This window comes from Heterocephalus glaber, unplaced genomic scaffold, assembly GCF_053883595.1.
Source record: "Heterocephalus glaber isolate CG9 unplaced genomic scaffold, H.glaber_assembly_v1.0 deba00001465, whole genome shotgun sequence".
Taxonomy (NCBI): Eukaryota; Metazoa; Chordata; class Mammalia; order Rodentia; family Bathyergidae; genus Heterocephalus; species Heterocephalus glaber.
Window position 1 is genome coordinate 22,948,119 of NW_028258312.1, and position 12,514 is coordinate 22,960,632.

Sequence of the window (12,514 nt, forward strand, 5' to 3'; positions counted from 1 at the left end):
AGTTTTTCTATTATGATTATCCTATAGGTTTTAATATTTTATTCTGTAGATTTAATATGCTTATCAATTTGCATATTTTGAATCACCCTTACAATTCTGGGATAAATCCCACATGAATATGGTATACAATCATTTTATATGGAGTTAGATTCAATTTTCGAGAGGATTTCGAATGTCTTCATTTCAGGCTGCTGTACCACACCCAGCGTAGAGGAGTAGAGCCCTGTCCAGAGCTGAGGAGGTGAGCCTTTTGGCCTACCGTACTGCTGCCCCCAGTGCAAAGGAGAAGAGGTCCCCAGAGCCGAGCAGCTGAGCTTTTTGGGCTGCCATATCACCGGACCCAGGGCAAAAGATCAGAGCCCCACCCAGCACCAAGGAGGTAAGCAGCAACCCCCTTCCCCACTGAAATGAGAAGACAAGTAAACAAGTCTCAAAAACAGACTTACAGATCACCTAAAACGAGATGGAACAATGCGATACTCAACCACATGGCCTCCCTGAACTGGCAATAGAAGAGGATCTGGAAAAAATTAAATCAGAAATAATTTCTCAGATAACAGCAGAGATTGTGGCCATAGTGCAAGACATAATTAATAAATCTAGAGTAGACACAGACTAAGAAAATAGAGGAGCTCAGGAACATGATGCAATGCCAACATAGGAAACAAATGGAATCCATAAAACAGATGCAAATAGATTTCCAGGAGATTAAAAACTCCATCGAAAGTCTAGGCAGCAGAACGAGCCAATGTGAGGACAGAATTTTAGATATAGAAGATAAGATTGCAATTAGTGACCAGGAAAAGAAAAATATTCTTAAAATAGTAAGGGACCACAAGAAATCAATCCAGCAGCTGCTAGACCATGCAAAGAAGAATAACATAAGACTGATCAAAGTCAATCCAGAAACATGAGAGAGTGCAGATGACATAAAAAAACTGTTCACAAAAATGATGGCAAAAAACTTCCCAAGAAGGGGAAAAGAACTTGACATACAGATAAGTAAGGCATATAGGACTCCAAATAGCCTTGATCAAAAAAATCTACACATAAGCATATAATAGTTAAGATTTTAGAAACTCAACAGAAGAACAAAATTCTACAAGCAGTTAGAGAAGAGAAACAAATCACGTATAAATGAAAGCCCATCAGAATGACAGCAGAATTCTCAACACAAACTCTCAAGGCAAGAAGAGCTTGGAGTGACATATTCCAAGCCCTAAAGGAAAACAGCTTCCAACCCTGATTGATCTACCCTGCAAAACTATCCTTCAAAATTGATGGCGAAATAAGATACTTTCATGACAAAGAGCACCTTAGGAACTTCATGAATACCAAACCAGCACTTCCAAAAGTTTTAGACAATATCCTAGGAAAAGACAATGAGGATCACAACCCCACGAAGCCCAGCAGAATGAATCCATCAGGCACAACAAGAAATTAAACGCAAAGGGGGAGAATCCAACAAAAAGAAAAACTCATGGCAATGATGTCACTACGTATCAGTTATAACCATCAATGTTAATGGTCTCAATTCATCAATCAAAAGATATAGACTGGCAGAATGAGTCAAGAAGCAAGATCCAACAATATGCTGCATACAAGAAACACACTTAATTCAAAAAGAAATTCAGAGACTGAAAGTTAAAGGGTGGAAAACAATACTCCATGAGACAGGAACCTGAAAAAAAGCAGGTGCAGCTATCCTCTCTGCAGATCAAGTGGACTTCAAACCAATACTGATTAAGAGAGACAAAGAAGGACACTACATCCTTGTAAAGGTAACAATCCAAGGGGAAGAGATGACAATCATTAATATCTATGCACCAAACACTACTGTGCCCAACTATATAAAACAAATATTAACGGACATGAAAAATCACATAAGCACTAATACAACAGTAGTGGGGGACCTCAGTACCCCACTCTCACAAATAGATAGATCAACTAGACAAAAAATAAACACTAAAATACTAGAACTCAATCGAACTCTTCAACAAATGAACTTAGCAGATGTTAACAGAGTGTTCCACCCTACAAAATCAGAATGCACATTCTTTTCAGCTGCACATGGGACATTCTCCAAAATAGACCACATACTTGTGCATAGAACATGTTTAAGTCCAAAGGAACTGAAGTTATCCCCTGTATATTATCAGACCAAAGTGTGATGAAATTGGAGATCAATAGCAAAAGAAACCGAAAGAATTTCATAAACACATGGAAACTGAACAACACACTTCTGAATAACCAATAGGTCACAGAGGAAATTAAAGAAGAAATCAGACAGTGCCTACAATTAAATAACAATGCCAATCCAACATACAGGAATCTATGGGACACAATGAAAGCAGTCTTATAAGGGAAATTCATAGGAGTGAATACTCACATGAAGAAAACAGAGCGAACCCAGTGAAACAACCTTATGCTGAACCTCAAGCTTCTAGAAAAAGAGCAGGACAAACCCTCCCTCATACAAGAGAGGAAATTATAAAGATCAGAGGAGAAATCAATGCAATGGAGACTAAGAGAACGATACAAAAAAATCAATGAAGCCAAGAGTTGGTTCTTCAAAAGAATCAATGAAATTGACAAACCCTTAGCCAACCTTATCAGAAAAAGGAAAGGCCCAAATCCATGCAAGTAGGAATGAAAGGGGTGAAATTACAACAGACACAGCAGAAATCCAGAGGATCATCAATAACTACTTCAAGAACCTATACGCCAATAAAATGGAAAACACAGAAGAAATGGACAGATTCTTAGACATGTATGAATTACCAAAATTAAACGATGATCTAAAAATTCTAAACAACTCAATATTAACCAATGAAATTGAAAATGTAATTAAAAACCTAGCAACTAAGAAAAGCCCAGGTCCTGATGGCTTCAATGCTGAATTCTACAAGACATTTAGAGAGGGACTACTGCCACTACTGTTTAAACTCTTCAATGAAATTGAAAGGGAATCAATACTCCCAAATTCATTCCTGGAAGCAAGCATCACCTTGATCCCCAAGGCAGAGAAAGACCCAACCTAAAAGGAGAACTATAGGCCAATCTCACTAATGAACATAGATGCAAAAATCCTTAAGAAGATAAAGGCAAACAGAATACAGAAGATCATCAAGAAGATCGTACACCCTGATCAAGTGGGATTCATCCCAGGGATGCAGGGATGGTTCAACATACACAAATCAATCAATGTAATACACTATATCAATACAGCCAAGGACAAACACCATATGATTATCTCCATAGACACAGAAAAAGCATTTGACAAAATCCAACAAGCATTTATGATAAAAACCCTACAAAAAATTGGAATAGATGGTCTCTACCTCAATCTGATAAAAGTTATCTATGAAAAACCAACAGCCAAAATCATACTAAATGGTCAAAAACTGAAATCCTTCACACTCAAATCAGGAACAAGACAAGGATGTCCACTATCACCACTCTTGTTCAATATAGTTTTGGAAACATTAGCCACAGCAATTAGATAAGAGAAAGAAATGAAAAGAATAAAGATAGGAAATGTAGAAGTCAAATTGTCATTATTTGCAGATGACATGATACTCTATACAGAAGACCCCAAGAATTCCACCCAAAGTCTTCTAGACTTAGTAACGAAATTCAGTAGTGTAGCTGGATACAAGGTCAACACAAAAAAACCAATAGCTTCCCTCTATATGAACAACAAACTCACTGAGACAGAAATAGGGCAAACAATTCCTTTCACAATAGCATCCAAAAAACTGAAATACTTAGGAATCAACCTAACAAAGAAATCAAAGACCTCTTCTCTGAAAACTATAGCACTTTGAAAAGAGAGATTGAAGACAATAACAGAAAATGGAAAGACATCCTTTGCTCCTGAGTAGGAAGACTCAACATAGTGAAAATGTCCATACTTCCAAAACTGCTATATAGATTCAATGCAATCCCAATGGAAATTCCAGCAGCATACTTCAGGGACCTTGAGAAATCAATCCAAAAATTCATTTGGAACAAGAAGAGACCTAGAATAGCAAAAGCAATTCTAGACAACAGAGACATGTCAGGGGATATCACAACCCCCAACTTGAAACTATACTACAAAGCCACCATGCTAAAAGCAGCATGGCACTGGCAAAGAAACAGACCTGAGGACCAGTGGAACAGATTAGAAGATGCAGAAACAACTCCAGACACACTCAGCCACTTCATCTTCAACAAAGGAGCCAAACACCCTCACTGGAGGAAAGATAGCCTCTTTAACAAATGGTGCTGGAAAAATTGGGTTTCAACTTGCCAAAGATTAAAACTAGACCTGTATCTCTCACCATGCACTAAACTAAAATCCAAATGGATTAAAGATCTAAATATTAAAACAGAAATGCTGAACCAGCTGGAACAGAGGTTAGGTAGAACCCTTGAAGACATTGGTGTAGGAAAAGATTTTATGAACACAACCTCAGTTGCCTGTGAACTAGCACAAACAATCAACATGTGGTATCTTTTCCTACTAAAAAGCTTCTGCATAGCAAGAGAAACTACCAGCAGGGTGAAGAGACAACCCACAATGTGGGAAAAAATTTTCACCTGCTGTTCCTCAGACAAATGTCTACTATCTAGAATCTATAAAAAACTTTAAAAAATCAGACCTCCCAAATGTAAAGACCCAATCAAAAAATGGGCATCTGAAATGAACAGATATTTCTCAGAAAAAGAAGTAGAAATAGCAAATAAACATATGAAAAAATGTTCAACATCACTGGTCATTCGAGAGATGCAAATGAAAACAACGCTGAGATTCCACCTCACCCCAGAAAGAATGGCTGCTATCATGAAATCAACCAATAACAAATGCTGGTGGGGCTGTGGGGAAAGAGGAACCCTGCTCCACTGCTGGTGGGAGTGTAGATTGGTGCAACCCCTGTGGAAATCAGTATGGAGATACCTCAAAGAACTAGGACTGGAAGTCCCATTTGACCCCGCTATTCCCCTGTTGGGTATCTTCCCCCCAAAATTAAAAGAATCATAGCACAGTGATATATGTGCACCCATGTTCATAGCAGCACAATTTGTAATAGCCAAAACTTGGAAACAGCCCAATTGCCCATCAACTGGAGACTGGATAAAGAAAAAATTTTTTAATAAAATGGAGTACTACTCATTCATAAAAAAATGGGAAATTATAGACATTTATAGCTAAATGGATTCACACTGAGGCAATACTCTTAAGTGAAATAGATAGGACACACACAGGTAAATACTGAATTGTTTCTCTAGTGTGAGAAATTGAAAGTGTATATAAGGACTAAAAAGTGTAACAGATAATGTGAAATAGAAAGAAAAGGGGCAAAGGGGAAGGGGAAGTGGGAAGGGGTAGGGGAAAGGAAAGAAGGGAATGGAATTAATATGAGAAAATGTAAAAATGGAAACAAAGTCTTTGTAAATAGGGAGGGATGGAGGGGTTGAAGGGAGGGCAGGGGAAAGGGGAAAAATAAGAACCAAGAGGTAAAGGTACAAATTTCCAATGATGAATGTAACTGTATTGCATACCTAAAATGCACCAATAAAATAAAAAAAATTCTTTGGAACAATTTGAGGCTAATTGCCATTATTTCTTATTTAAAAGTTTGGTAAAATTCAGCAGTGAAGCCATCCAGTCCTGGGCTTTTCTTTTCTGGGACCCTTGTTTTTGTTGGTGGTGGATTTAGATTTGTTTGTTTTTTGTGACAGGAGGTCTTGCTACATAGTTCAGGTTGGCATTGAACTATGTCATCCAAGCTGTCCTTGAACTCATGGAGATCCTCCTGCCTCAGCCTCCTGAATGCTGGGATTACAGGTGTGCACCACCACACCCAGCAGGACACTTTTTATCATCAATTAAATATCATTTCTTGCTAATGAATAGTTTGTTCTCTGAGTCTTCTGGTTCAGTTTTGGGAGATTATATGTATCCAGAAATTTATATTTCTTCTAGATTTTCTAATTTTTTGGCATTCAGCTGTTCAGAGAGTCCCTAATGATCCTTGGTACTTTTGTGGTATCAGCTGCAATGTGTCCCTTTTCTCTTCTGTTTTTATTTGGGTTGTTTCTCTGTTTATCTTATCAAAGGAACTATTTAACTGACATTTCATATTATGTTTCTAGACTCTATTTTGTGTATTTCTTCCTTGATCTTTATTTCTTTTTTTTCACTAATTTGGGATTTGGTTGGTTCTTGCTTTTTTACTTCCTTGAGTCACACTGTTAGGCAGTGTATTTTCAATCTCCCCCCCCCCGCCCCAAGGAAGGACTTAGTTCTATAAACTTTCCTCTTAATAACTGCATTTGCTGTATCCCATAGGTTTTAATATATGAGGGTTTTATTCTCATTTAAGAATTTTTAAAATTCTTCAATTTCTTCATTGACTTCTCAAGAGAATGCTGTTTAACACCTATGTTTTTGTTCAATTTCTCAAGTTCCTCTTGTTAATTTCTAGCTTTATTCAATTGTGCTCAGAGAAGATATATTTAATAGTTTCAACTTTTGGGGTTTTTTTTCTAAGACTCCCTGTGTGCTCTAACACATGGTCTATCTAGAATATTCTGTGTTGATGAAAAGAATGTGTAATCTGCAGCTGATAGATAATATGTTCTATAAATGTCTATTAGGCCTGGTCCACAGTACATTTGAACTCTAATATTTCTTTGCTGATTTTTTTTGGTCTGGGTCCCTCATCTATTCACTAAAATGGGGTGTTAAAGTCCTCCTTTATAAGGGTCTATCTCTCCATATAGATCTAATAATGTTTTCTTTACATAATTGGGTCCCACACTGTTGAGTACATATATAATTACCACATCTCATTGAATTACTCTTTATCATCATGTAGTGATCTTTGGCTCTTTACATTTTTTAATTTAAAGTCTATTTTATATAACTAATTCTTCTTGAACTTTTTATTTGGCTTGTTAGTTTTGGTTCCTGTTTGCATGGTATATCTTTTTCCATTTCTTTCAGTAAGTGTATCTTTATTGGTGAAGTGACTTTCTTGTGGACAGAATATCATTGAGTCTAGTTCCTTCATCCACTCGGCCAGTCTGTATGCTTTGAGAAATTTAATCCATTATATTGAAGGTTATTACTGATAAGTAAATGCAACACACCTGTCATTCTGTCTTTTTTCTTCTTCTCCCTGTTTTGTGCATGTATTCCTTTCTTCCCTTGTTCATCTTTGTGGTTTGATGGTTTTCCATATCAATAAAATTCAATCCTTTTTCTTTTTTATGTATTTGCCACTGTTGAGTTTTGTAGGTTTTTTTTTTTACAAGATTCATCAATTTTTAATGAGTCAACAAATTAAAAAGCATATTTCAATAAATATTACAAGAAAATAAAATTACAGAAATTGTATAAATTCTTCACTGAATGTTTACAAACAGGCAGCCTATATAGAAAATTGCTATTTTACTCACTTTTCATAATCTCACAACTGTAACTAAACGAAGTCTAAAGCGACAGTAAATTCCTCACACCAAATGCTTAAATGCATACTTTCCATTACCACCTTATGTGTCAATATTTAAAGTCTTTAATGTGATAAACTTGCTTCTTTCTTGTTAATTTGTCTAATCTTGGTTGGATTGATGACAAAGCTACTCTTGGGGGATAATGTGTATTTAAACTATTCCTATGTTTTGTTTTAACAACATTTAGTGAACCTTGTCACTCACAGGCCAGCTGAAGGGGGAAAAAAAAGAAGAGATTTTAAAGCAACATGGCAAGTTTAGGATACTCATTTTTAACTTATCCAAAATAAAGGGATGCTGGATTTTCAAACTTTTTCTTCAACCCTTCATCAGTAGCTAGCTCCAGTTTATCCTGTAGTGCTACAGTTAAATTCAAGTGATCTTTTGATGAAAAACAAATGGGTTCATGAATACAAAAATGGATGCAACAAATGGGTCCATGGGATCCATGAATATGCATGGAACTTCTCTTGATAGGAAACTAAAATTCCAAACACTCTTAACAAATTTGTAAGATGTTCATTCATAACTTTTCACAGATGTGCAGTATCAAGATTATCTACTTCATTGACAATTGTTGTTAAACTTTGGTACATGTCATAAGAATCTACAGAAACTGTTTTTCCAACTTTCTAACTTGTTTTGTTTGTTTTTAAGTTTTTAGTTTTTGTTTTTGAGACAGGATCTTCTGATTTAGTTTGGGCTGGTAAACTCATTATGTAGCCCAGGATGGCCTCAAACTCACAGAGATCCTCCTGACTCAGCCTCCCAAGCCCTGGGATTACAGGCATGTGCCACTATGCCCGGCCTAACTTCTGTTTTATTTTTCCTTCAATTTTATCTGCCACTGAAAAACATATTGCATTGTTTCCTCGCATAAAAGCATCAGGATCATCAAAAATATTAAAGATATCAGACAAGCAAGTGTGGCTATCCAATTCGTATTTTTAAAAAGTTGAGGCCAAGCAGGTTTCTTGCCTTACAAAACCACTAAGATCTTGTTTTGTATTTCAAACACTCTTGACAAAATTTTTCCTGAAGACAACGTCCATATTTCAGCATGCAGTAACAGTTGTTATGATCAACTTCCATATTATCACATAAAAGAAATAATCTTGAACTTAATACATTAGCTTTTACATAACTCATAATTTTCACTATGTCAGTTAGCACCCCATACAGTTCAGCTGATTTTTTTTCATACCAAGACTGTTGTGAGGGATGAAGTAATGTGTTATTTTATATTGCAGAGCAAGTTCCTTAATCTGGGTGATCATTTTTAGAATGTTTTCCTGTCATTGAAGCTGTACCAACACAAAATTTAAATTCCAAGCCACACCTATTAGCAATGTAAGCTCCATACAGTCCTGAGCTAGTTGTTTGTAGGCAAAGGGGATGGAAGAAAATTCTTCCTTTGTCGTATCATCATGTTCAAACCTCACATAAACTAAAAGAATTCCCATGTTAGCAGTATCTCTGCACTCATCAAGTTGCAATACAAAAGCACTTCGAGAGTGCTATTTGTTCTGAGCATTGGTCTTCCATGTCATTAGCCAGCTCTTGAATGTGGCGAGTTAGGGAGTCACTGGAAAGTGGTACTTGTGCAACCTTCTTTGATGCAGTCATTCATGACTATCTCGGCAATTGGGTATGGTGTTTCGACTTGGCAACTGGCAGTTTTACTTTTGTGGGAAGCCTGAGAAGCACTGTTTATATGAGAAACATTGAACACCTGCCTTGGTTGATTTTTTAATTCACAACTTTGTCTCAAAGAATTATTTTGGTTTTGAACTTAATTCTTTATGTTTTCAATATAAATGCCATTTACGTTTCGATGGTTTCAACGCTTCATTAGCCAGTACATCTCCACAAATGATTTACTGTGGCTCTAGCACTTCACCTATGGACTACAGCTACAAAACCCAACTCAATATATGAATGATGTTATTTCTGAGTAAAACTCGTATGAGCTCTTAGCTTTTACTTCTCTAGGATGACTTTCACTGTTACCATTTCTTTTCTTACTATTGCTATATGCAGAGAAGGTGTATCTTTTCTTCACAAGAAAGTCCAGTGAAGTCTGTTTCACCATTTTTGTTTTCCAATAGCCTCGCTAAGCTTCTGAAAAACTTTTCTCTCATATTTTCTCATTCAATTTCTGCTTCATTAATATGTAAACAGATTATCATAGCCCATGCTTTGAGACATCAGAGAAAGCCACAAAAATTACCCACTCTCTTGAAGGGTTGTGGCTCTGGGGAGTCACGGTCCATCCCATCTTATGCAGGCTGGAGTTGCACACCCATGTGCTCCTTTGCAGAATCTCACGGGGTTGTTTTTCCACAGGAATGTCCTGCGCCTAAGTGCCCTATGGGATCTGCTGCCCAGGCGCATCCAGCTCCAAGTCCTCCACCACAGCCACCACCTCAGCCCCACTCTCTGGTCACTGTCTGCGCACGCAGGCCTGGGCTCCGTCGGCAGGACGGCCAGGAACTGCTCCTTGCTGCGGGTCCAGAATGGCAGCCGCTGATGGCAGAGCTCAGGGCCTTAGTAGACCCTGGGTTCCCAGAGGCAAAAGCGCCCAAAGTGCTGGTATGCACCACGCCCCTCAGCGGCGAGGGCACTGTCCCAAGCATGGTCCTTGTTTTTTACCATCACGCAGATGATATCCTCCGTCCTGCTTGGGTTGCTGTCTGCGCCCACGCTCTCAGCAAATGTGCCTGAGCTCTGGCTCTGTCTCTGGCCAGGAAGTTCTGACCATACCAGAGGCTCTAGACTGACGCGGCCACGTCACAGCACACTCAGGTGCATGCGTGCACGATACGATGCAGCCTTCGGGTCACAAAGCAGGGTCACACGTCAAAACGGTCTTTAGGTCACCAAGCGTTTACACCAAACGCAGACACGTTACGGCCCACACACTACGTCAAAAAGCAAAGGGGTCCTTCCACGAGTCTAGGCGGCACCACTTCTGGAAGCCGAAAGTTGAGCGACTGCACGCGGGCACTCCCAGGAAGGAAGCCCTAACTGCCAGGACTGGGCGTGAAGCCTGTGCCGGGACGCCTGCCTTACAAGGTTTCTGCTGAGGATTCTGCTGTAATGTCTGTTCACTCGTCCGTGACTTAGCTTGCTGTTTTCAGGATTCTCTTGGTCTTGTACTTCCGACCATGGAGTATTAATATGCCAAAGGGAGGATGATCCTTGGTTAAATCTATTAGGCATTCTTTTGACCTTCTTGGACTTGGTTGTCTGCATTTTTCCTAAGACTAGTTTTCAACAATTATCGAATAGGGATTCTCTTTCTAGAATATCCGTAACACAAAAGTTTGCTCACTTAATGGTGTCAGTATTACTGATTCTTATCAGGATGCTCTGCAACTTGTTGAATTCCTTGGAGGACTGGGGGTGGGGGTGGGGTGGACCCAAGGACTTTAGTGAGCCAAGCTGGCCAGGAAAGAGTACTTAGCAGCTTCCTGAGGTTGAGGGTGAGCGGGGCCACTCATCTGCTACTCTGGGTCTGTGGGCTGACTCACTCAAGCACTTGTGTGCATTTTAGGATACATAACTATATTTCACTGATAACTTTTTAAATGTTTAGTTTTGTTGTTGTTGTTGTTGTTGTTGTTGTTGTTTTTGGTACCAGGGATCGAACTCGGGTCCTTGCGCTTGCGCAGCAGGCGGCAAAACCACTGAGCTAAATCCCCGGCCCAAAATGTTTTTTGTAACTTCTTTCCAAGATACAGATTACAAAAATAAGTTCTGTGCAGTAAACCAAACAGAAAGGAAACAAGAGTTTGTACAACCCCTATCTTTTCCATTTTCATTTGTTGGGAGCAATGCTACATAATTCTAGGGAGGGGTCATTTGGTTGGCCTGGTTCTCTTGCCTACAGCCCAGCTGCAGGATGGCTCCAGTTTGGCCTCCGGTCACAGCTGAGGCTTCAGTGGTCCAGTGATGCTGTGGTTCTCCGGGACGGGAGGCATCCTGGGAGGGCGGGCATCTGCTCAGTTCCTCATTGTTCTTAGACTGATTGGCATCTTGTTTGCCAGAGATGTGCTGGGCTCTCTGCAGGCCTTCCGTTGCACCTTGTTTGTCCCGGTGTGGACTGTTGAACTCTCTGCAAGTCATCTGTTACATTTGTTTCTCCCGATGTGCTGAGTGAAGGGTGTGGTGGGCTGGGGGCTTTGTCTTTGCTGCCCAGAGCAGCACTGATCATACCCAAAGCTCAGCTTCTTCTCGGTCTCATTTTTCTACCTTTCCTGTAATTCGCCGTGTGCTGCCATGCTCGCAGGAGACCAGGACTCACTGCAGAGGTTCTGGTAACGTCCCCTTCCCCTGTCCCCTACATTCATTTTACCACCATTACAGCCATCCAAGGAATAAAAGTTAACAAATATGTATGTATCTTCATGCAGTGAGAAGATGAATAGCTTATTGCCATGAATGTTAGAATCCTTGGAGCTGAAAAGGGCAGGTATGTGCATGGAAGGCCAGAAGAAAAATGCTCAATTGTGCTACAGCCATATAAACTCTGCTCTGTGTTCTTACTGAATGTAAGAGAGAATCAAATTATAAAATGGAGGGACTTGAAGGAAATTGATAACTATAATGCAATTAATTGAATAACTGTGTTGACACATTCAGATAGGTTTCTAAAAAAGCATATGATTCAGTTTAAAGCCAAGGGATTATTTCTTCAAACCATTCCATATAATTCACCAATTTACCTACTGATTCTGTAAACTCTGTGTTCACTTTTAATGGGATTTTAAAACCCTAATTCTAACTTTATGCCCACCACCCTCTACTGAACTCCCAGCAGTTCCTCAGGTACAGTACACTGCTTCTCACTTCTAAACCTCTGCTCATTCCTCTGTCTTTCTGTCTTTCTCCATCCTTCTTACTACCCACAGTTGGAAGAACTGTCCCTTCTTCATAATTTTTCTTTGTCCCTACAAAGTAGTCGTCTGGTTGCATATCTCTCTCCTAGAGCCTATTTCTGGTCCTTCAA

The 12,514-nt window shown here is 39.1% G+C and overlaps 1 protein-coding gene across 7 annotated transcripts in view; it reads right to left on the minus strand.

Annotated features, from left to right (window-relative positions):
* Positions 1-12,514, minus strand: part of Adgrv1 (adhesion G protein-coupled receptor V1) — a 483,421-nt gene that overhangs the window by 403,428 nt on the left and 67,479 nt on the right. The gene's annotated exons all lie outside the window — the stretch shown is intronic.